We start from the raw sequence: 23,426 nt of genomic DNA, 5'->3' as shown, positions 1-23,426 counted from the left end.
TGTCCTTTTATATTTGTGCATTATCTCACTGATGATCATTTATATAACCTAACATTTTTATCTCGCAATTTGCAGGTCATTTACCCAATTAACTGAATCTTTGTGATTAGTTTATCTTTTGAGTCTCTCCCGCTCCCTCCCCCATTTCCTTTCTTCAAGCCTGATGAAGTGTCCTAACCTGTCTTAACTCTTCACAGACCTGCTCTGTATTTCCAACATTTTTTTTTCCGATTTGGGCCCCATATCCTCTTGATCACATAGACTCCCTACTTCCACCTCCATTACAGCAGCCGCCCCCACCGCTAAAACCCTTACCCATGCCTTGTCACCTTTTGTCTTGGCTATTCCAATGCTCTCCCAGTCTATCCTTCACCCACCGTAAACTTCAGCTCATCCAAGTCATGATGAACTAATTTGGTTCCTCGTCCCCCAGTGCCTCAAATTTGAAATTCTCATCCCCATGTTTAAGTCCCTCCATGGCGCTATCCCTGCCTATCTCTGTAACTTCCCACATCCAAACTTTCCGGTCCTCTGACTCTAGCCTCTTGTCCATCCCACCATTGGCAACCGTGCCTTCAACCACCTAGGCTGCATGCTCTGGAACTGATGCCCCTAAATCGCTCCATATCTTTCTCTTTTATTTCAGATTTCCAGCACCCACAGTATTTTGCTTTTGTTTCACTTTTTTTATTCATTAATGGGATCTGGGCGACATTGGCAAGGCCAGGATTTATTGCCCATTACTAATTGGCCTTGAGCCACTGCAGTCCGTGTGGTGAAGGTACTCCCAGTGCTGTTAGGGAGGTTGTTCCAGGAGTTTGACCCAGCAACGATGCAAGACCGGCGATATATTTCCAAGTTATCGGGTACAGTAGTATAGTAGTTATGTTACTGGACTAGTAATCCAGAGGCCTGGACTAATGATCCAGAGACGTGAGTTCAAATCCCACCACGGCAGCTGGGGAATTTAAATTCAGTTAATTAAATAAATCTGGAATAAAAAGCTAGTACCAGTAATGGTAACCATGAAACTATAGGATTGTCATAAAAACTCATCCAGCTCACTAATGTCCTTTAGGTAAGGAAATCTGTCGTCCTTACCTGGTCTGGCCTATATGCGACTCCAGACCCAAAGCAATGTTGTTGACTCTTAACTGCCTTCTGAAAAGCCACTCAGTTGTAAAAAACTGCTATGAAAAACAATAATAAGAACAAAACCGGATGGACCACCCAGCATCGACCTAGGCACCAGCTTCGGACACGACAATGGTACAGTCAACCCTGGAAAGTCCTCCTCACTAACATCTGGGGACTTGTGCCAAAATTGGGAGAGCTGTCCCACAGACTAGTCAAGCAACAGCCTGACATAGTCATACCACAGATGGCAACACAGTGGTATACAGTCAGGAGGGAGTGGCCCTGGGAGTCCTCAACATTGACTCAGGAGCCCATGAAGTCTCATGGCTTCAGGTCAAGCATGGGCAAGGAAACATCCTGCTGATAGCCACCCTCCCTCAGCCGATCAATCACTACTGCTCCATGTTGAACACCACTTGGAAGAAGCACTGAGGGTGGCAAGTGCACAGAATGTACTCTGGGTGGGGGACATCAAAGTCCATCACCAACAGTGGCTTGGTACAACCACTACTGACCGAGCTGGCCGAGTCCTGAAGGACATAGCTGCTAGTCTGGGCCTGCGGCAGGTGGTGAGAGAACCAATACAAGGGAAAAACCTACTTGACCTCATCCTCACCAATCTACCTGTTGCAGATGTATCTGTCCATGACAGCATTGGTAGCAGTGACCACTGCACAGTCCTTGTGGAGACAAAGTCCCGTTTTCACACTGAGGACACCCTCCATTGTGTTGTGTGGCACTACCACTGTGCTAAATGGGATAGATTCAGAACAGATCTAGCAGCTCAAAACTGGGCATCCATGAGGCACTGTGGGCCATCAGCAGCAACAGAATTGTATTCCACCACAATCTGTAACCTCATGGCCTGGCATATCCCTCACTCTACCATTATCATCAAGCCAGGGGACCAACCCTGGTTCAATGAGGAGTGCAAAAGAGCATACCAGGAGCAACACTAGGCGTATCTAAAAATGAAGTGCCAACCTGGTGAAACTGCAACACAGGACTACATGCATGCTAAACAGTGGAAGCAGCATGCTGTAGACAGAGCTAAGTGATCCCACAACCAATGGATCAGATCAAAGCTCTGCAGTCCTGCCACATCCAGTTGCGAATAGTGGTGGACAATTAACTAACGGGAGGAGGAGGTTCCATGAATATCCCCAACCTCAATGATGGCGGAGCTCAGCACGCAAGTGCAAAAGACAAGGCTGAAGCATTTGCAACCATCTTCAGCCAGAAGTGCCGAGTGGATGATCCATCTCGGCCTCCTCCTGAGGTCCCCACCATCACAGAAGCCAGTCTTCAGCCAATTCGGTTCACTCCATGTGATATCAAGAAACGGCTGAGCACACTGGTTACAGCAAAGGTTATGGGCCCTGACAACATCCCGGCTGTTGTGCTGAAGACTTGTGCTCCAGAACTCACTGCACCTCTAACCAAGCTGTTCCAGAGCAGCTACAGCACTGGCATTAACCTGACAATGTGGAAAACTGCCCAGGTATATCCTGTCCACAAAAAGCAGAACAAATTCAATCCGTCCAATTACCGTCCCATCAGTCTACTCTCAATCACCAGCAAAGTGATGGAAGGTGTTGTTGATAGTGCTATCAAGCGGCACTTACTCACCAATAACCTGCTCATCAATGCTCAGTTCAGGTTTGGCCAGGACCACTCAGCTCCAGACCTCATTACAGCCTTGGTCCAAACATGGACAAAAGAGCTGAATTCCAGAGGTGAGGTGAGGTGGCATTTACTGTATCCAGTGTGCTTAGCCATTTCTCGATATCACGTGGAATGAATCGAATTGGCTGAAGACTGGCTTTTGTGATGGTGGGGACCTCAGGAGGAGGCCGAGATGGATCATCCACTCAGCACTTCACCATGAAGATGGTTGCAAACGCTTCAGCCTTGTCTTTTGCACTTGCGTGCTGGGCTCTGCCATCATTGAGGATGGGGATATTCATGGCGCCTCCTCCTCCCATTAGTTATTTAATTGCCCACCTATTCATGACTGGATGTGGCAGGACTGCAGAGCTTTGATCTGATCCGTTGGTTGTGGGATCGCTTAGCTCTGTCTATAGAATGCTGTTTCCATTGTTTAGCATGCATGTGGTCCTGTGTTGTATCTTCACCAAGTTGGGACCTCATTTTTAGGTATGCCTGGTGCTACTCCTGGCATGCTCTTCTACATTCCTCATTGAACCAGGGTTGGTCCTCTGGCTTGATGGTAATGGTGGAGTGGGGGATATGCAGGGCCATTAGGTACTGATTCAACAGCTGAGGGAGGGTGGCAGGTGGCTTCCTAGCCCATATTTGACCTGATGCCATGAGACTTCATGGGGTCCGGAGTCAATTTTGAGGACTGCCAGGGCCACTCCCTCCCTCCTTCCTCCTTTAGGCCCCACCTTAAAACCATTCCTTTGACCAAGCTTTAGGACAGCCCTTCTACTTGCTACTTCTTTGGTTTGATATCCATCCATTTCCTTATGTCTCTGTGAAGCACCTTCAGCCTTATCGCCACATTAAAGGCGCTATATAAATGCAAGTTTTTTTGTTTACAGTATTTTCAGTTTTTCCTTTGTATTCGAATACTTACCATTGATTTTCTAACTTAGAATGATAACTAAAATGTTCCAGATTTACTAATGCTTTCACTTAATTTGTCATGCAAGCTCTCATCATCCTGAGGTTCACCATTGACCAGAAACTTAACTGGACCAGCCACATAAATACTATGGCTACAAGAGCAGATCAAAGGCTGGGTATTCAGTGGCAAGTGACTCAACTCTTGACTTCCCAAAGCCTTTCCACCATCTACAAGGCACAAGTCAGGAGTGTGATGGAATACTCACCACTAGCCTGGATGAGTGCAGCTCTAACAACACTCAAGAAGCTCGACACCATCCAGGATAAAACAGCCCGCTTGATTGGCACCCCATCCACCACCTTAAACATTCACTCCCTCCACCACCGGTGCACCGTGTCTGCAGTGTGTACCATCTACAAGATACACTGCAGCAACTCACCAAGGCTTCTTCGACAGCACCTCCCAAACCCACGACCTCTACCACCTAGAAGGACAAGGGCAGCATGGGAACACCACCACCAGCACGTTCCCCTCCAAGTCACACACCATCCTGGGTCAAAATCCTGGAACTCCATCCCTAACAGCACTGTGGAAATATCTTTATCTCACAGACTTCAGCGGTTCAAGAAGACGGCTCACCAACACCTTCTCAAGGGCAATTAGGGATGGGCAATAAATGATGGCCTTACCAGCGACGCCTACATCTCATGAATGAATGAATACAAAAAAGAATGAAGAGAAAATGTTGGCACGTGTCAGTCATGAAATACATGGAAAGTGGAGGCAATGTACTTAAAAGTTGAAGGAGAATTACAGGAGACTTGTACCTAAGAGCTAGTATGGCACAATAATGAAATAAATTGTGCAGTTTAAGCAAATTAACCGACAATGTTGGTAATTTATTTTGTAACTTGGTAGTATAGTACTAATGATAGCAGGAAGCAAAAACTAATTAAAATGCTTAAAATAATCCAAATGTCACCAGTTGATAATGTGATGGTGAATGTATTGTTACTACCTTAAACATATTTTCTGGGTGAAATTCCTCCTTTAACAAGAAATGGGAAAATATTTCTCTCTGTAATGAATGACCCACAAACAGAATCATACATTTCAAACTTGCATGTTGCTGCAATTTTGTTAGTAGGCCACTAATTACAAAGAAAATCAGGAATCCGTCCACTTTTTATTAAAGAAGGACTTTCCTTATTTGGTGGAAAAAATGATGTAATGTAACGGTGCTGGAGTGTTATATGATAGAATATGAAAGTCAGAAGGCTTATAATTAGTAGTTTATATAGTTAAATACTTTGGCCTAGAAATTCAGTATCGCCACGTTTGAGGCGCTACAGCCGGGCGTTCGCTAAATTTAGCGGCCGGCGCAACTTAGCGCCACCTTCGCCGAAATTGAGTTGCATCGCCCCAAGAGGTTGCTGCTGCGCTAAAGCAGGCGGTGCACGACTATCATAAGGCGCTAAGCCGGCGAGCCGAGGCGCTACCACCGAGGGCGGGCGCAGCGCAGGTGCGGCGAGTTACTGATTGAAGGCAGACACGCTGGCGCCGGTCAGCTCTTAAAGGGGGAGGATCAATTTGGATTGCACCCACGCCCTGCACACTGCAGCCCTGAATCTAGGCCTAAACAGAGCTGCTTCAAGAACGCTACGCCCACTACTATGGAGAAGGCCAGGGAGCGAGTGCAGCGCTTCAGCGAGGGTGCCCTGAAGCTTCTGGTTGGCGCAGTGGAGCGCAGGCGACCTGTCCTCTTCCCTGACAGTGGCAGGAGGCCGCTGCCCAGCAAGTACAGAAAAGCCTGGAGGGAGGTGACGAACAGAGTGACCTCCAACAGCTTGGTCCCCAGGACACCCACGCAGTGCAGAAAAAAGTTCAACGACCTCACTCGGGTTGTCAGGGTGAGAACCCTTTCCAGTATCCTCTTCATCCCTGCATGGGCACCTCACTTTACGGCCAAAGGGTCCTGAAAGCCCCAATGCCCAGCCCTCATCCAATAGCTATGGGACTCTCATGAAAATCACATGCACATTCACCACTTTACACACTGTCAGGGCTATTTGACCATGGGAGACAGTGCAGGCAAGATGAGGGCTTGACACTGTCAGGGCTATTCGACCATGGGAGACAGTGCAGGCAAGATGAGGGCTTGACACTGTCAGGGCTATTCCACCATGGGAGACAGTGCAGGCAAGATGAGGGCTTGACACTGTCAGGGCTATTCCACCATGGGAGACAGTGCTGGCAAGATGAGGGCTTGACACTGTCAGGGCTATTCGACCATGGGAGACAGTGCAGGCAAGATCAGGGCTTGACACTGTTAGGGCTATTCCACCATGGGAGACAGTGCAGGCAAGATGAGGGCTTGACACTGTCAGGGCTATTCCATCATGGGAGACAGTGCAGGCAAGTTCAGGGGTTGACACTGTCAGGGCTATTCGACCATGGGAGACAGTGCAGGCAAGATCAGGGCTTGACACTGTACTCAGAGGCCGTCCTTTCTCTTGCAGGGCAAGCTGGCCCACAATCGGAGGCAGCAGCGACCGACCGGGGGAGGCCGTCCTGACCTTAAAGACCTGAGCGACCTGGAGCAGCGAGTGGAGCGGATAATGGGAGGCCGGCTGATTGGCCCCATTGCCACTGGAGATGCTGACCCCGTTCTGGACAGCAATGGTAAGGTCATCACCTTTTTGACTGCTCTCTTTCCACTTGTGCCTCACACCAGCATCCTTTGCCACTCTCGAACCAATGCAGTGCATTGCAGCACTCATGCCTCCCTCGCTGCTGCCCTGTCCTCACTCTAAAGCAACTCCTGTGCCTCCCTGCTTTCAGATGATGAATCGCCAGGTGAGGAGGCGGGCCCTCAAGCTGGCACTGCGACTGATTCGGAATTCGAGGAGGAGGAAGAGGAAGTCGGCCCATCAGTGCCACCCTCAGCCGAGGCAGCCCATGGCCATGATGGGGACATGTCTTCCCTGGAGGGGAGCAGGGGGGAAGGTTCTGATGACGGTGAAGCTCCGGGGTCCAGCGGGCTGCAGCAACGCGGGAGGGGTGGGGAAGCTCGGCGGCTTTCTCCCCGGAGGGTGAGTGCGGCCTCCAGTCCTGCTACGGTGAGCGCAGAGGAGGTGCAGCTCCTTGGTAAAATGGGCGCCCAGGCTGAGTGCAGGCACATTGAGCTCATGGCTGCAGTGGCAAGGATGCCTGACACCATAGAGTCACTGGCAAGGAGTGTTCAGGAATTCGGGGCAGCACAGGTGAGGAGTCTGCAGGACTTCGGGGCAGCACAGGCCAGGAGTCTGCAGGACTTCGGGGCAGCACAGGCCAGGAGTCTGCAGGACTTCGGGGCAGCACAGGCGGCTTCCAGCCAAGTGCTTAGTCGTGCCATGCAATCACTGGCTGGTCTGATGCAGACACAGATCAGGGCCACACGGGCACTAACTGCTGCCACCCTCGCTGGATTGGCCAGGAATCACCGGGGCCCTTGCCGCGCCGCAGCAGCCCAGCAATCTGTGCTTCAGCAGATTGCTGCACATGCTGCAGTGCTGGCCCGTGCGAGCGCCAGTGTATCGGCCGACCAGGGAGTGCCTGTGCTCTGTCAGGTTGGCAGCATTCCTGCTGCCAACACTGTTACTCCTCCACTGCAGCTGCCACCACCCATAGGACAGACTGCTGCCGCCCAAGCAGAGTTGGAGCAGTCAGCAGCCGGGCCCTCCAGGCCCAGAGCTGGTCCAGGCCGTCCAAGGGCATCTGCCGACTCACCATCTGACCTTCAGCAGCCTTCCCCCAGCCTTGCTGCAGCCACTGGGGTCCCATTGAAGAGGAGCTGCAGGGCGGGAAGGGGCAAATCGCGCAAGCGAGGCGGGTCACCCTCGCAGGCGAAAAAGTAGAAGGTGTGGCAAAATGTTTTTTTTTATATGAAGGCTGAGAATGTTGTGTTTGTTTTTTATATGAAGGCCGACAATGTTGTGTTTGTTTTTTATATGAAGTCCGAGGATCATGGTCATTTTTGTTTAACTGTTTTTTTCATTTTCTCCAGGTTGTGAGAGCCAGTTATGTGCCTGACTGTTTTTTGGGGAGTTTCTCTGTATTTGGTTGTCATGCAGGAAGGGCACAGAGTTTGTAAAATAAAAAATTGTCTTTATTCAGCTTGTCCATGTTTGCACTTTGAACTATTTGTTGCCTTGACCGGCTGAGGGTTTGCGGAGCGGCTCCATTCATGTTCTTTCAATGTCACAAGCCATTCCCTGAGAGGGGGCCTAGAACTGACTTGCAATAATCCACCGACGGACGCCCTTGCACTTTGTGCTTCCCTCCCGTCTTGGTGCTCCTCCTCCTCCTCCTCCTCCTCCTCTGGTGGTCCTCCAATGTCTGCTGGCAGTGGCTGAGTCCTGAGGATAGCCAGGTTGTGCAGCATGCCGCACACTACAACGAAATGGGAGAGTACTGAAGGGCTCCCCCGGAATGGTCCAGAGAGCGGAACCGTTGCTTGAGCACGTCGATTGTGTGCTCAATGATGTTCCTGGTCGCTTGATGGCTGTCATTGTATCATTCTTCAGCAGGGGTGCTGGGTGCACGGAGCGGGGTCATCAGGCAGGTGCACAAAGGATAGCCCTTGTCCCCGACAAGCCAGCCTCCTGGGTAAGCCGGGGCTTCGAAAATGTCTGCCACAGAAGTCTGGCACAGGATGAAGGCATCGTGGCTGCTGCCTGGAAAGCGGGCATTGACAGCTAGTATGAGCTGCCTGTGGTCACACACCAACTGGACATTGAGCGAATGGTATCCCTTCCGGTTGTGGTAATCCTCGGCATTCTGTAGAGGTGCCCGCAAAGCCACATGCGTGCAGTCAATGGCGCCCTGGACCATGGGGAAGCCTGCTATTCTTGCAAATCCCATTGCATGCTCTTGCTGCTTGTCCGGGGTCATGGGGAAGGAGATGTACTGACGTCTCCTTCTGAAGAGGGCATTCGTCACCTGGCTGCTGCAGCAATGTACCGCGAACTGGGAGATATTGGCAATGTCGCCAGTAGCGGATTGGAAGGAACCGGTGGCATAGAAGTTGAGAGCCACTGTCACCTTCACTGCCACCGACAGAGACGCCCTGCTCCTCAGCTGTGGCTGCAGATCTCTCTGAAGCAGGTGGCAGATCTCAGTGACCACCTCCCTTCTGAATTGCAGCCTCCGAACACACTGCTCCTCAGACATGTTGAGATATGAGAACTGCTGGCGGTAGACCCTGGGTGGGTAAGGCCTCCTGAGCCGACGCCTGTTGGCCCTTCTCTGTCTGGCCATGAGTGGCACTCTCTCTCGGCGCCTCTGAGCCCCTTAAATGCAATGCAGAAACCCAACGTTTCCACCCATTGCAGCCCCCATTATATGTGGCGACTCAAGGCTATGGCACTGAAAGTTAAATCCAAGTGCAAAGCTCTGGCCTGAAGCCAGAAGTACCTGTGCGAGCGCTGAGTCAAAGCAGAAAGCTCTCTCCCTTTGTCTCTCTCCAAATCTCTCTCTCTCACACAGAAGGAGTGGAACAAAATGGCTGCCACAAAGAATGCAGGAAGAGTCCCCTTTAAATAGCGCCCCCCGCGCCCCACAGCGACTGGGATCCGTTCCACTCAACCAGTCGCTGGGGGCGCCAGGCACACAGAAGGGGGCGCCACTGAAGTTCTGGTTCGGGGCGCACCAAGGTCGTTGCACCATCAAATGACGTCAGGATCTGCGCGCGCAGCTGAGCGGGCGCTGCGGTTTTGTGCCGCTGCTAAATCTTGACTGAAGTTTGCGAGAGGCGCAGATTGCGCCGCGCCCGGGCGCTAGCCGCTTCGCGCCCCACTTCTCCTCCTCCTAAGGCGCTAGCGGCTGGTGCAAACAACTGAATTTCTAGGCCTTTATCTTTACATTTTCCACATTCCTATTCTTGAAGAACTTCTTTGGAGTAATCCATAGTTAAGGGACTCCACTATAAAGCCCAGAAGAGAAACATTTCAATTAAAGGAGAGTAAAGTGGATCGACTTTGCTGTCAGTCAAGGGGATCTGTATGCAGCATTTGTACTAGCTGACATTGATTTCCAATGCAGTTGGCCTACTTACTGACCTACTTGGAGACATCACTTTCAGCATAGCCCTGTGTTCATTTTATTGCCTGTATAATAAAAACATAGAAATTTGAGCTCAGGAGCAGATCATTTGAACCTTCTTGGAGTTGGACAGGTACTTGAGGATGAGGAACTTACAGGGTTACGGACAAAAAGCGGGGATGTGGGACTAAGCAGCACTTTGTTGGTGACATTTTTGCACCACGCATTCTGAGAGAGAGAGAGAGAGAGACTTCTGGAGAGATTCAACACTGTGTGAAGTAGTTTTGGGTACTGAGCAGCACTTTGCAGGTTCAGTTTGATTTGCCCTTCCTTGTATCGATTTAGAAGAGACTGTGGGGACTGCACTCTGAGCTCTTTCCCTGTGTCTCTGCATTGTTCTTTCCAGCAGATTTGATGTACAGGTCTCTCCAGGCCGAGATTCAAGGCTGCAATGAGCAGGATGTGGATGGAGAGCAAGATCGACCCTCCCCTTTAAGAACTAGCTGGCGCCATTGTGTCTGTGTTCCATTGCTGACTGACATCACATGAGCTTCGCCAGCGCTCTGAGGTAGCGCCTCGCTCCTCGGCCTTTGTGCCTTAAGACAGGTGTGAAGCGCCTGATTTAGCGCTCCAATCACCTCCAGGGGTGATAAAAAGCCAAGTTTGCCGTCGGTGGCGATAATTAGCGCCAGGCGCTAAACTTTGCGCATGGCCGATAATGGCGCCCCAAACGGGACGATACTGAATTTTTCCCCCTATGATTCTAAGCCAGGTTGTTCTTAGAGCGGAGAAGGTTAAGGAGAGATTTAATAGAGGTATTTGTTAGATCCGTGTATCTTAATGTTGTGTCCTTCAATAATCAGACAACAGACTGCAGGGAACGATTCAACAGGTGTTTACTGAATGAGGGTTACTCTAGAACTAACTGTACAGATCACTACTCAGGGTTTATATACAGGTGTGGTCAATGCTGGTACTACAGTATACAGTAGCTGTAAAAAGTAGTTCTCCCCTTAAAGGTACATAAGTAGTTCTCCCCTTAAAGGTACATACATTACAATTCCTCCCCTTTTAGATTAACAGTACCATAACACTGGGTCCCTGGGATCCCTTGCAGGACTTGTTCTATTGCCCTCTGCCAAATAGCCGGAGCTGATGCTACCCCGAATACCAGCCGGTTGTATTGGTAGAGACCTTTATGGGTGTTGATTGTGAGGTATTTTTTTGATGCTTCTTCTACCTCCATTTGCAGATACGCCTGGGCCAGATCAATCTTAGTGAAGCGTTTCCCTCCAGATAGCGAGGCGAAAATATCTTCAATCCGCGGAAGTGGATATTGTACGGTGTGAAGGACCGGGTTCACTGTTACCTTAAAGTCCCCACAGATGCGAACCTTCCTTGGTTCCCCAGGCGTGCTGCTCAACGACTTTTTCATCACAGGGACGATGGGTGTAGCCCACTCGCTCCAGTCTACCTTGGACAGTACACCTGAACGTTCCAGACTCTCCAGCTCTGCTTTGACGGCTGGGCGGATCGCATAAGGTACCGGTCTGGCCTTAAAACATTTTGGGCTTGCGTTTTCTTCAATTTTAATCATCGCTGTCATGCCTTTTAGTGTTCCGAGTCCTTGCTGGAACACTTCTTTCACGTCAGTTAGGATCTTTGACAGTCGCCCAGGTGTGACGTCGTCATCCTTTTTGTCAGCCACAGTCAGTGCCTGTATGGAATGCCAATCTAGCTGTATCTTCTGGATCCATTCACGTCCTAGTAGTGGTGGTCCTCCATCTGGCAATACATATAGGTCCATTTTTGGTGTTTCCTTGCCGTTATATATAACGTTCACCCTTATTTTTCCTTTGGGGTAGACTTTTTGCCCCGTGTACGTCTTCAAGACAATCTTTGTATCTCTCAAGGGTATATGTGAGAATAGCCGCTTGTAGTCCCTTCGGTTTATGACTGTTAGGGCTGATCCTGTGTCCAATTCCATTTTCACTTGGACTCCTGCTATCTTGAGCGTGACCCAGATAGTTTGGTGATCCTCCGTTTTGATCACATTATGTAGTTTCAGACAACCCAGCTCCTTGCTTCCGGAGTCTGTATCACTCTTCTGTTCGTCTGAACTACTCTCCGTCACCTTATGTACCTTCTTGTACTTCTCCTGTGGAGATTTCTTGCTGCTGGTTTTCTTTCCCGACCTGCAGACTTTTGCTATGTGTGTGAGGGTGCCGGTCAGTTCCTTCAGTAACCCCTAGATGGCACCTTCACTTGTTTGTTTCCCTTTGTTAAATGTTACTTGTTTCTCCTCTTTTGGTAGGGCCAAATAAACAAATTGAACAAATAAACTGTAACTAAACCTCTAAAAAATCTTTAAATAAACCTTAACAAATCAAATTAAAATTTGGTTGTCCAATCCAATTATGCACTCCAGTCCCCGCGGCGCCCACCGGTCACAGAAGTGCTCGAGCGCGCCGGCGGACACCGCGTGCTCCATCTCCAGGGCCACCCGGGCGCGAACATGGCCGCGGAAGAGAGGGAAGCAATCTGGCTGGATGACCCCCTCGACTGCCCGCTGCCTGGACCAATTGATGGCTTTTTTCGCCAGGCCCAGGAGCAGACCCACGAGGAGGTCCTCCAACCTGCCCGCTCCCCTCCGCACCGGGTGACCATAGATCAAGAGCGTGGGACTGAAGTGCAACCAAAAATCGAGGAGCAGCCCCTTCAAATAATGGAAGAGGGGCTGCAACCTCTCACATTCAACATAAACATGAAAAAACGGACTCCTCCAGACCGCAGAACAAACAGGTGGTCTGGGAGTCCGTGAACCTATTTAACAATATATTGCACGGGACTGCTCCGTGCAACACCCTCCAGGCCAAGTCCCCAATAGAACAAGGGAGGACTCCCGCATAGAGAGCCCTCCATTGGGGACCTCCGCCTCCGCCGGAAGGCAAAACGGCACGCCACGGCATGTCCGGACGGCAGGCGAAGATGACAAAGTGGAAAGTGTGCAGGAGCAGCCCGTACAGGAAACCCCTCCGTGCAGAATGAAAAGGCACGGAGGGCATCTCCTTGAGATGGCTCAAGTTGTGAGGCGCCGGTTCCCAAGGGGGGTTTCGGGGCAGGGCGCCGATAAGGAATTCCGTCCGAACGGGGGAAAGCGCGGACAGGATTGCCCCACGCGCTTGAGCCGCCTCGATACACCTCGTGGCGCCGGGGTGCAGCGTCGCTTTCACCGACTCGATGGCATCGACCGCGAGCCGGACGTTGTCCCAAGACATGCGCCGCGCCAACTCCTCCGGCGCCATCCAGCCCGCTCCTCCGCCATCGAGGAGGTCCCCGACTCTAGTCACCTTGCCAGGCACAGCCCTGCGTTCCGCCAGCCACCCGAACTCGCGGACGTGGAGGTGCGGATTCCTGAACAGCGGCTCCCGAAGGACAGCCGCCATTCCTGACGGGGGAGAGCTCCGCCTGGAGGCGACGTAATTCCAAACCCATAGCAGTTCCTGGTAGATGACAGGCAGCTCCCGCAGGCTGATACGCCTGCCGCCCACTTCCAAAAACAGGAGCTGCATGTCGTAATTGAGGCCGTGCAGCTGGCGGAAAAAGTACGTCGCCAGCGCACACCATCTCGGAGGATTCTCGACGTACAGGTATCTCTGCAGCGTCTGAAGACGGAAAGTCGCAGCCTGGGTGCGGAGGCACACCAACGCCTGACCGCCCTCCCTAAGCGGGAGACTCAGAACCGCGGCAGAGACCCAGTGCATCCTTTTGTCCCAGAAGAAGTCGACGAGCTTCTTCTGTATCTTGGCGACAAACGCAGGGGGAGGAATCAAAGTGACGGACCGGTACCACAACATGGCGGTCACCAGTTGGTTTATGACCATCGCTTGACCCCTGTAGGACAACACTCGGAGCAATCCTGTCCAGCGTCCTAAGCGAGTGGTGACTTTGGCCTCCAACTCTTGCCAGTTCGCCGGCCAGGCGTCCTCGGCAGGGCTGAGGTAGACTCCCAAGTAGAGGAGGTGCGTGGTGCTCCAGGCGAAGGGCCTGAACTCCTCCGGCAGGGAGTCCACCTAACACTGACACACCAGGAGTCCAGAACATTTCCCCCAGTTGATCTTGGCGGAGGATGCGTCCGAGTAAATCTGCTGGCATTCCCGCATCCTCCGCAAGTCAGCGGGATCCGTGACCGTGAGGAGCACGTCATCGGCGTAAGCCGAGAGGACCACCTCCACGCCCGGCCCTTGCAGAGCCAGTCCCGTCAACCTCTTCCGCAAGAGGCGCAGGAAAGGCTCTACGCAAACGGCATATAACTGGCCGGACATGGGGCATCCCTGAAGCACCCCCCTCCCGAAGCGAAGGGGCGCCGTCAAGGGCCCGTTAACTTTAATCAGACACTCTGCAGCAGCGTACAGAAGTCGGATCCGGGCGACAAAATGCGTCCCGAACCCGAATGCGCGCAGAGTCCCGAAGAGATACTCGTGATCCACCCTGTCGAACGCCTTCTCCTGATCCAGGGAAAGGAAGGCGACCAACAGACCAGCCCTCTGGGAATGGTGGACCAGGTCCCGAACCAGATGGATGTTATCGTGGATGGTCCGGCCCGGGACCGTGTAGGACTGGTCGGGGTGGATCATATGGGCCAGCACGGCGCCTAGGCGAGCAGACATAGCCCTGGCAAAAATTTTATAGTCCGTGCTGAGGAGGGAGACCGGGCGCCAGTTCTTAAGAAGGCGGAGATCGCCCTTCTTAGGCAGCAGGACAATAACCGCCCTGCGCCAAGAGAGGGGCATCTCCCCGGTCGCCAAACTTTCCCCCAGGACCCGCGCGTAGTCGCCCCCCAAGACGTCCCAGGACGCCCTGTGGAACTCCATGGTCAGCCCGTCTGATGCGCTATCAATTACTCATAAAAGACTGAGAGTTAGAAGAGTAACTAAAGGCTTTTATTAACAACAGAATGGAGGTCTGCCTCGCGTGGTCGACCGGTCCAGGATACAAAGGGCTGGGGAGCAGTCACCTTTATACTAGGACCTGTGGGAGGAGTCAGCCGAGGCATGTCCAGGCATGTACACAGTGGAATACAAACAGGACAAACAGGAATACAAACAGTGGTTTACCACATTCACCCCTTGTTTAAAATTGAGTCCGGCGGGGTGAAGTGTATTAAAAGTTAGTGTATTGGAGTCTCTCCGGAGGTCTTGTCTGCCGCTGTGATCGGCGTGGCGACGGCAGGGGTAGTGAAGCTTCCGGCGTCGAGTCCAGCGTAGGCTGTGGCACAGGCGTGTCGTCCTCGTAGATGTCGAGCGGGTCGCGGGGCCCAGGCCTGCCATCTGCTGGGGCTGGATATCGGATCGTGGGGGGGGGTGGTAGTGGGTAGTGGGTTACTGCGGCCCCCGAGGGTGCAAGGTCTCTTATGGAGACTGTGTCCTCCCGCCCGTCCGGGTATGCGATGTAAGCATACTGGGGGTTGGCGTGGAGGAGGTCGACCCTCTCGACCAGGGGGTCCGTTTTATGGGTCCTCACGTGTCTTCTCAGTAGGACCGGCCCTGGGGACGTCAGCCATGGTGGTAGTGATGTCCCCGATGTGGACTTCCTTGGGAAGACAAACATTTTCTCATGAGGGGTGGCGTTAGTGGCAGTGCAGAGCAGTGACCGAATAGAGTGGAGCGCATCGGGGAGCACATCCTGCCAGCGGGAGGTTGGAAGACCCCTAGACTTTAAGGCTAGCAGGACGGCCTTCCAAACTGTCGCATTTTCTCTTTCCACCTGTCCGTTCCCCCGGGGGTTGTAACTGGTGGTCCTGCTTGTGGCAATACCCCTAGTTAGCAGGTGCTGACGGAGTTCGTCGCTCATAAACGATGAGCCCCGGTCGCTATGGATATAGCTGGGGAAGCCGAACAGGGTGAAGAGGTTGTTCAGACATTTAATGACCGTGGCACTGGTCATGTCCGGGCAGGGGAAGGCGAACGGGAAACGGGAGTACTCATCAATAATATTGAGGAAGTACACATTGCGGTCGGAGGAGGGGAGAGGCCCTTTAAAATCGACGCTCAGGCGCTCGAAGGGGCGAGTGGCTTTTATCAGGTGGGCCCTGTCTGGTCTATAAAAGTATGGTTTGCACTCAGCGCAGACTTGGCAGTTCCTGGTCATGGTCCTGACCTCCTCAGTAGAGTAAGGCAGGTTGCGGGCCTTGATGAGGTGGAAGAACCTGGTGACCCCCGGGTGGCAGAGGTCATTGTGGAGGGCCCGCAGTCTATCGATCTGCGCGCTGGCGCAGGTGCCACGCGATAGCGCATCCGGGGGTTCATGTAGCTTCCCGGGCCGGTACAAGATCTCGTAGTTGTAGGTGGAAAGTTCGATTCTCCACCTCAAGATCTTGTCATTTTTGATTTTGCCCCTCTGCTTGTTGTTAAACATAAAAGCAACTGAACGCTGGTCAGTGAGCAGGGTAAATCGTTTTCCGGCCAGGTAGTGCCTCCAATGACGCACAGCCTCCACAATCGCCTGGGCCTCCTTCTCAACAGCGGAGTGTCTGGTCTCCGGGCCTTGGAGGGTTCGTGAAAAGAAGGCCACGGGTCTCCCCGCCTGATTGAGGGTAGCGGCCAGGGCAAAGTCGGACGCGTCGCTTTCCACCTGGAAGGGGATGGATTCGTCCACTGCGTGCATGGTGGCTTTGGCAATGTCCTCCTTGATACGGTGGAAGGCTAAGCGGGCCTCTGCCGTCAAGGGAAAAGAGGTGGACTTGATCAGCGGACGGGCCTTGTCCGCATAGTAGGGGACCCACTGGGCGTAATAGGAGAAAAACCCGAGGCACCTCTTCAGGGCCTTGAGGCAGTGGGGCAGTGGAAGTTCCATAAGGGGACGCATCCGGTCGGGGTCGGGGCCGATGACTCCGTGTTCCACAACACAGCCAAGGATGGCGAGGCGGTTTGTGCGGAATATGCACTTCTCCTTGTTATATGTCAGGTTTAGGAGTTGGGCGGTGCGGAGGAATTTTTCGAGGTTTGCGTCATGGTCATGCAAGTCACGGCCGCAGATGGTCACATTGTCCAGATATGGGAAAGTGGCCTGCAACGCATTTTGATCTACCATCTGGTCCATCTCCCTTTGGAAGACGGAGACCCCGTTGGTGACGCCAAAGGGAACCCTAAGGAAGTGATAGAGGCGGCCGTTTGCCTCAAAGGCAGTGTACTGGCGGTCCTCAGGGTGGATGGGGAGCTGGTGGTACGCTGATTTCAGGTCAATGGTCGAGAAGACGCGGTACTGCGCGATCTGGTTGACCATATCAGCTATACGGGGGAGTGGGTAGGCGTCCAGCAGGGTGTAGCGATTTATTGTCTGGCTGTAGTCGATGACCAGGCGCTGCTTCTCGCCGGTCTTAACGACCACAACCTGGGCTCGCCAGGGGCTGGTGCTGCCCTCAATAATCCCTTCTTTCAGGAGCCGCTCCACTTCGGTTTTAATGAAAACCCTGTCCCCGGCACTGTATCGCCTGCTCTTTGTGGCGATGGGCTTACAGTCGGGGGTGAGGTTAGCAAACAGTGGTGGGGGGGTGACTCTGAGTGTGGAGAGGTTGCACCTGGTGCGCGGCGGGCAATTTGGAAGCTGCTGGCTGCGGACTGTGAGTGGGGGTAGGGGTCCACTGTACGCCATCGTAACACTTTTAAGGTGGCACTGAAAATCTAACCCCAGCAGGACGGCAGCGCAGAGGTCAGGCAGGACCAGAAGTTTAAAATGATCATACACGGTCCTGTCTACTACGAGTGTCACCACGCAGTAGCCGCCGATGTCCGCCGACTGGGACTCGGAGGCCATAGAAATCCGCTGTTGCGCAGGCAGGACTGGGAGAGAGCAACGCCGCACCGTGTCGGGGTGGATGAAGCTCTCCGTGCTCCCAGAGTCAAAAAGGCAGATTGTATCGTGACCATTTACCTTAATGTCCATTGTGGAACTGGCCAGTTGGTGCGGTCTCGCTTGGTCCAGTGTAATGGATGCCAGCGTAGGGGTCGGTGTGTCGCTGCGGGTATCAGATGAGGCGGTGTCGGGGGCCTGCTGCGTCCCGGCTGTCGTCCAAGATGGCGGCGTCCATGATCCCCATGTGGCTGGAGGCGCCCAAAATGGCTGCTGTACCGGTGATTCGCACATGGCCGGGGAGGTCCAAGATGGCGGCCCGCATGGCCCACACGCGGCGCTGCTGGGGTTCGGGGTGGCTTTGGCCCTGCAGACGCTAGCGTAGTGTCCCTTCTTCCCGCAGCCCGAGCAGATCGCGTTTTTTGCCGGGCAGCGCACTCTGGGGTGTTTTGCCTGGCCACAGAAGTAGCATTTCTGGCCTTGGGGCACTGCTGTCTGGCCTTGGGACACTGCTGCGGTAGTTGGGCCATTGTTGGGGTGTGGCTGGGGTGGCACGGCGCTATGAGGCGGTCCTACCGTGTCCCAGGCTGTCATTCCCCGCGGCATCCACGGTGCAGAGGAGTAGGCATCCATGCCCTGGTAGGCTGCATCCAACGATAGTGCGAGTTCAGAGGCCTTGTTGAGGTCGAGGTTACTCTGCTCCAACAGTCGCTGTCGGGTGTAATTGGATCTGTGGCCCGCTACAAAAGCGTCCCGGATAAGTTCCTCTGTGTACACGGCGGCCTTTACATCCTTACAACCACAGGCCCGGCCAAGCACAGACAGTGCCTGAAGGTATTCCACGGTCGATTCCCCAGGTTGTTGTTTACGACTCCCCAGGAGGTGCCTGGCGTACACTTCGTTCACTGGGCGCGTGTACTGGTCCTTGAGGAGCTTGATAGCGTCCGCGTATGAGGTCGCGTCTTGGATGACCGAGTACACTCGGTGGTTCACTTTGGAGGTCAGGACATCCAGTTTGTCCTCGTCCGATTTGATTGCTTTGGAGGCGGTCAGGAATTTTTCGAAACACTTAAGCCAGTGAGTAAACTTGGTGGATGAGTCCACCTCCCGATGATCTAAGTCCAGGCATGCTGGTGTGAGGATCATTATAAAAATGTTGTTAATAAAATTGATGCGCTATCAATTACTCATAAAAGACTGAGAGTTAGAAGAGTAACTAAAGGCTTTTATTAACAACAGAATGGAGGTCTGCCTCGCGTGGTCGACCGGTCCAGGATACAAAGGGCTGGGGAGCAGTCACCTTTATACTAGGACCTGTGGGAGGAGTCAGCCGAGGCATGTCCAGGCATGTACACAGTGGAATACAAACAGGACAAACAGGAATACAAACAATGGTTTACCACACCGTCCAGCCCCGGGGACTTTCCCCTGGAGAGCTGGCGGAGGGCGCCGGTCAGCTCCTCCAGACTCAGAGGAGCGTCCAATTTTTTGGCGCCCTCCAGGCCGACCTTCGGCAGGTCCTCCCACAAAACTCTGCGCGCAGCCTCGCTGGACGGATCCGGAGAGAACAGAGCCCCGTAATAGGCGTGGGCCTCCGCACTGATTCCCTCCGGATCCGAGACCAGAGATCCGTCGTCGGCCAGCAGCCCCAAGAGCTGCTTACGGACCCCCTGTCTTTTTTCCAGCGAGTAGAAGAAGGGGGAGCCGTGGTCCAGGTCCCGCAGGAACTGGATCCGTGACCTCACGTACGCGCCTCGGGACCCGACAATCTGCAGGTCCTTCAGCGCGCCCTTCTTCTCTTCGTACACCATCTGCAGGGCCGGGTCCTTGAAGACTTGACCGAGACGGGACTCCAGGTCGAGCACCTCCTTCTCCAACCGCCCGACCCGGGCCTCCCGCCTCTTGGTCGACCCCTTCGCGTACTCCTGACAGAAGAGATGGACGTGAGCCTTGCCCACGTCCCACCATAGCCTCAAGGAGGGGAAGTCCCCCCGCTTCCTTCTCCAGTCGGCCCAGAACCGGCGAAACGAATCCTGGAACCGCGCATCCTCCAGCAGCCGGTTATTAAAATGCCAGTACGCGGACCCCCCCCGTGCGCGCAGCAGAGCGAGCTCCGCCCACACCAGGTGGTGGTCCGTGCACGGCACCGGCCGCATGGAAGCTGCCGGAACGCAGGAGACGTACGCCCGGGAAATATAAAAGCGGTCGATTCTGGACCATCCTCCTCCAGACCTCACGCTAGTGAAGGCGCTGGAGTCGGGGTGGCGATGTCGCCAGACGTCCACCAAGTCGAAGGACCCAACCAGGTCCCTCAACTTCTCCATCGCCGCTGGGCATCGCTGGGGGGCCGAACGGTCCCTCGCCTCGAGGGTGCAGTTAAAATCCCCCCCGAGGATGACGCACTCGCCCGCGTCGATGGAGCCCAGAAGAGCGGACACTTCTTCAAAGAAGCGCACTTGCTGCGCACCGGCCTGAGGGGCGTACACGTTCACTAGATGGAGCGGCACGCCCCCCAGGCGCACAGTGACCTGGAGCAAGCGGCCCGGCACGAGCTCCTTGACCCCCAAGATCACCGGCTGAAAATGCGGGGCCAGCAAGATAGCCACCCCGCTGGAAACGCTGGAGAGGTGACTCATGCTGACCCCTCCTTGCCACTCCAGGAGCCACGTGGCCTCGTCTCCCGGAACGGTGTGGGTTTCTTGCAGGAAGCACACCGCATACTTCCCGTCCCGAAGGACCGAAAGGTTATTAAATCTGCGGCGAGCCTCCCTGCTGCCGTTGATGTTGAGGCTGGCTATGGTTATCTTCATCTCAGAAGCATAGTGCAACCTCTACCTACAACTAACGGGGGGAGGGAGCGCAGCCGCTAGTCGACCGCCACTCCCTCAGGAGACCAGTGAGGAATGACCTGAGCTGACGCAGCTCGAGCGGGCTCACGTCCGCGTCCGCGCCCACGGCCCTGATGGCGGCGCGGACCGACCCGATGAGCAGCGACAGCTCCGACCACCTGGCGAGGGCCAGCTGGGTCTTATTCTGACGACCGTGGCGCACGGCCACAAAATCCCGGAGTTCCTTGACGGGAATGAGGGGAGACCCGGCGAGGGGCACGGGGTCATCCATCGCCTCGTCGGCGATGGAATCCAAATCGTCCTCCATGCCCATCACCGAGTCCCCATCCTCCTCCGGGGGGTCGTCGCCGGTGGCCGACCCGTCCGTCGCGCAGTGCGCAGCGAACGGCTCGGCCGCAACAGCTGGCCCCGCCTCTGCCCGGCCCCCACCCCCAGGATCGATGGCAGAGGAATCCTTCCTGGGCTCCTCTGGGGGCGCCGGGCCAGAAGACGGCGGCGGTTTGAAGCCCCCCTCCGCCTCAGATGCCTCAGACGCCGGAGGAATCGGGGAAAAAACAAAACCCAACTCCTCCAAGACGTCCGGCACCGGAGACACAGTCAGAGGGCCCTCCTCTTCCCTGCCACCGGCCTCCGACCCAGCAGATGGGGTGTCCTTAACTAAACCCTCGACCAGGTCGAGCAGCCCCTGGGAAATGCTCGGGTCGCTTTGGGCTAGCTCACTTTCATCAAACTCGCCCGACCCAGACCCCAGGCCGCCCGACCCGTCGAGGGGTAATGGCACCGAGAGACAATCTACATCTGCCGCGGGTTGTTCCGCGACCCCCCCCACGGGCAGGGTCTCGTCCCCATCCCCGGGAGGCGCGTGCTGGACAGACACATCTGCCTCAGCCTCCCGAGGGACAGGCGACCCCTGCCGAACGCCGGAGATGGTGACAGCGGAGGGGGGGGCGCAGTACCCGCGGCGGGCAACGACTCCCCCTGTTCGGAGGGACCTTCCTCCTCCTGGTCCTCCTCCTCGTCCAGGGGTTCGCGCCTTCTTTTTAGCGCGGAGGGAGCGAGGGAGACCTCCATGCCTGCAGGGGCCTCCTCCTCTGCTCCCTCCGGCGGGGCAGGTTCGTCGGGTTCCTCGGGCCCGAGCCCGGCGGCAGGTATTAACGTTTCCGCCTCGGCGGCGGCGGCCACAGGCTCGGGCACCCGGCCCCTCCCACCCTCGTCTGTCCCGACCAACTCCGCAATGCGCGCGGGTGTCAGGGGATCTAAGTCCAGGGGCTCGCCCTCCGCGGGGGGACCCGCCCTGAAATGCTTGGATTTGTCCCGCGCCTTCTTTCCGCCCGGATGGGCTCCCTCCCCCCCGCCGGAGGCCCCGGTGGCATCGGCCTCCGACGACGACCGCGCATCAGTTGTTTGAGGGGCGCGGCCAGACCCGGGGAGAGGAGCGGTGGCGGCGCCAGCCTCGGCCACGCCAGACAATCTGGCGGCCTTGGAGGCGGGGCAGTTCTTTCTAATGTGCCCCACCTCCTTGCAGGCGTGGCACCGCACACCGTCCGACGTCCAAAAGGCGCGGTAAGTGGTCCCCTAATGGAGGACGACAAATGCCCCGTCGGTGTCCTCCTCCCGCGCCAGCTGGATGTAGACCTGGCGTCGGAAGGAGAAAACGTGCCGAAGGCTGGCTTCCCGGCAGCCGAGTGGGATAGGCGCAATCCCCGACCTCACCTCCCCAAGTTGGTGCAAGTGGGGGAGAAGGAGCTCACCAGGAATGTAGGGCGGGACGTTAGAAATAACGATCCTCCTCGTGGTGGCCTCGAGAGGATCCACCGCCAGGAAGGTCCCGCCCACAGTGAGCCCCTTTGTGATGGCCAGGGACACCGCCCGCTCTGACCCCAGGAAGAACACAGCCTTCCCGTACATTTTTGAGGCGGCAAGGATGGCTGAAGGGCCGACAACCCCAGCCATGGCCTTAACGCACGCCTCAATTGTCATATTGGGGTGGGTGTAGCTCTTCACCCCAAGCTTTTTGGTGATAAGTTTAAAAGGTGACGGGGCAGCAGAAGCAGCGAGAGCGGATGTGGCTGTGTCTACCACTCTCACGTACGACCTGGCTGACCCCGCCACCGGCGAAGATGTACTCGCCATTATGGGGTGGTTCTCTTTTTTAAAAAGAAAAAGCTACACTCACCCCAAGTCACAGGCCTGAAGGTGTTAAAAGGCCTCAGGTTTTTTTAAGTCTTCCCTTGAGCAGAGGGAGCTGTTAAACTAAAGGCCCGCCTCTCCCCCTGTTGGAAATAATTGGGAGAGGGGCCTACTCCCCTCTGCTCAAGTGGCAATTAGTAAGAAGGAAGTTTTGAACCAGAGGTGCCTCCTGAGAGACAGAGAGAGAGACAAAGAGAGGGAGGGGGGGAAGGAGGGAGGCCGCAAAGGCAGGGGCGCCACTCAGGATGGTAGGTGGGTGGGTGGGCGTCGGCAGGGGTGCGCTCCCTGATGGAAAAATAAAGTCTCTGCGGGTGGTCTTCAGGCAGGGGGAGAAGATGTCTTCGCCTGGGAAAGCTGGAGAAAAGCCCAGACTCAGCCCCACACCAGGTCTTCGCGATGAAGGCTTCACCTGGGCAGCTCCAGCTAACCCAGGCCAGGCAATGGAAGGGGTCTTTAGACACCCCTTGGTCTTCCGGCCCGGTCTTCTTTCCTCCCCCTACCCACAATACAAAGTCTTTGGGGAATGCACCGAATGACACCCCCCTGCAGAAGTTCAAATAGAAAGGAAGTTGATCCTACCCTCCTTCCAAGCAGTTGATGTTAAGCGCTGCTCCTCTCCCCTCTCTCCCTCTCCTGGAATGGAGGCCAATTTGGGGAGGCAGTGATGGAAAAGCCTCTCTTGTTGTAAATGCTGGCCTCCTTTTTCCCTCTCCTCCTCTCTCTCCAGG

Source organism: Somniosus microcephalus, chromosome 3 (genome assembly GCF_052327205.1).
Source record: "Somniosus microcephalus isolate GS21.2 chromosome 3, FLI_Smic_1.0, whole genome shotgun sequence".
Taxonomy (NCBI): domain Eukaryota; kingdom Metazoa; phylum Chordata; class Chondrichthyes; order Squaliformes; family Somniosidae; genus Somniosus; species Somniosus microcephalus.
This window is presented reverse-complemented; position numbering follows the sequence as displayed.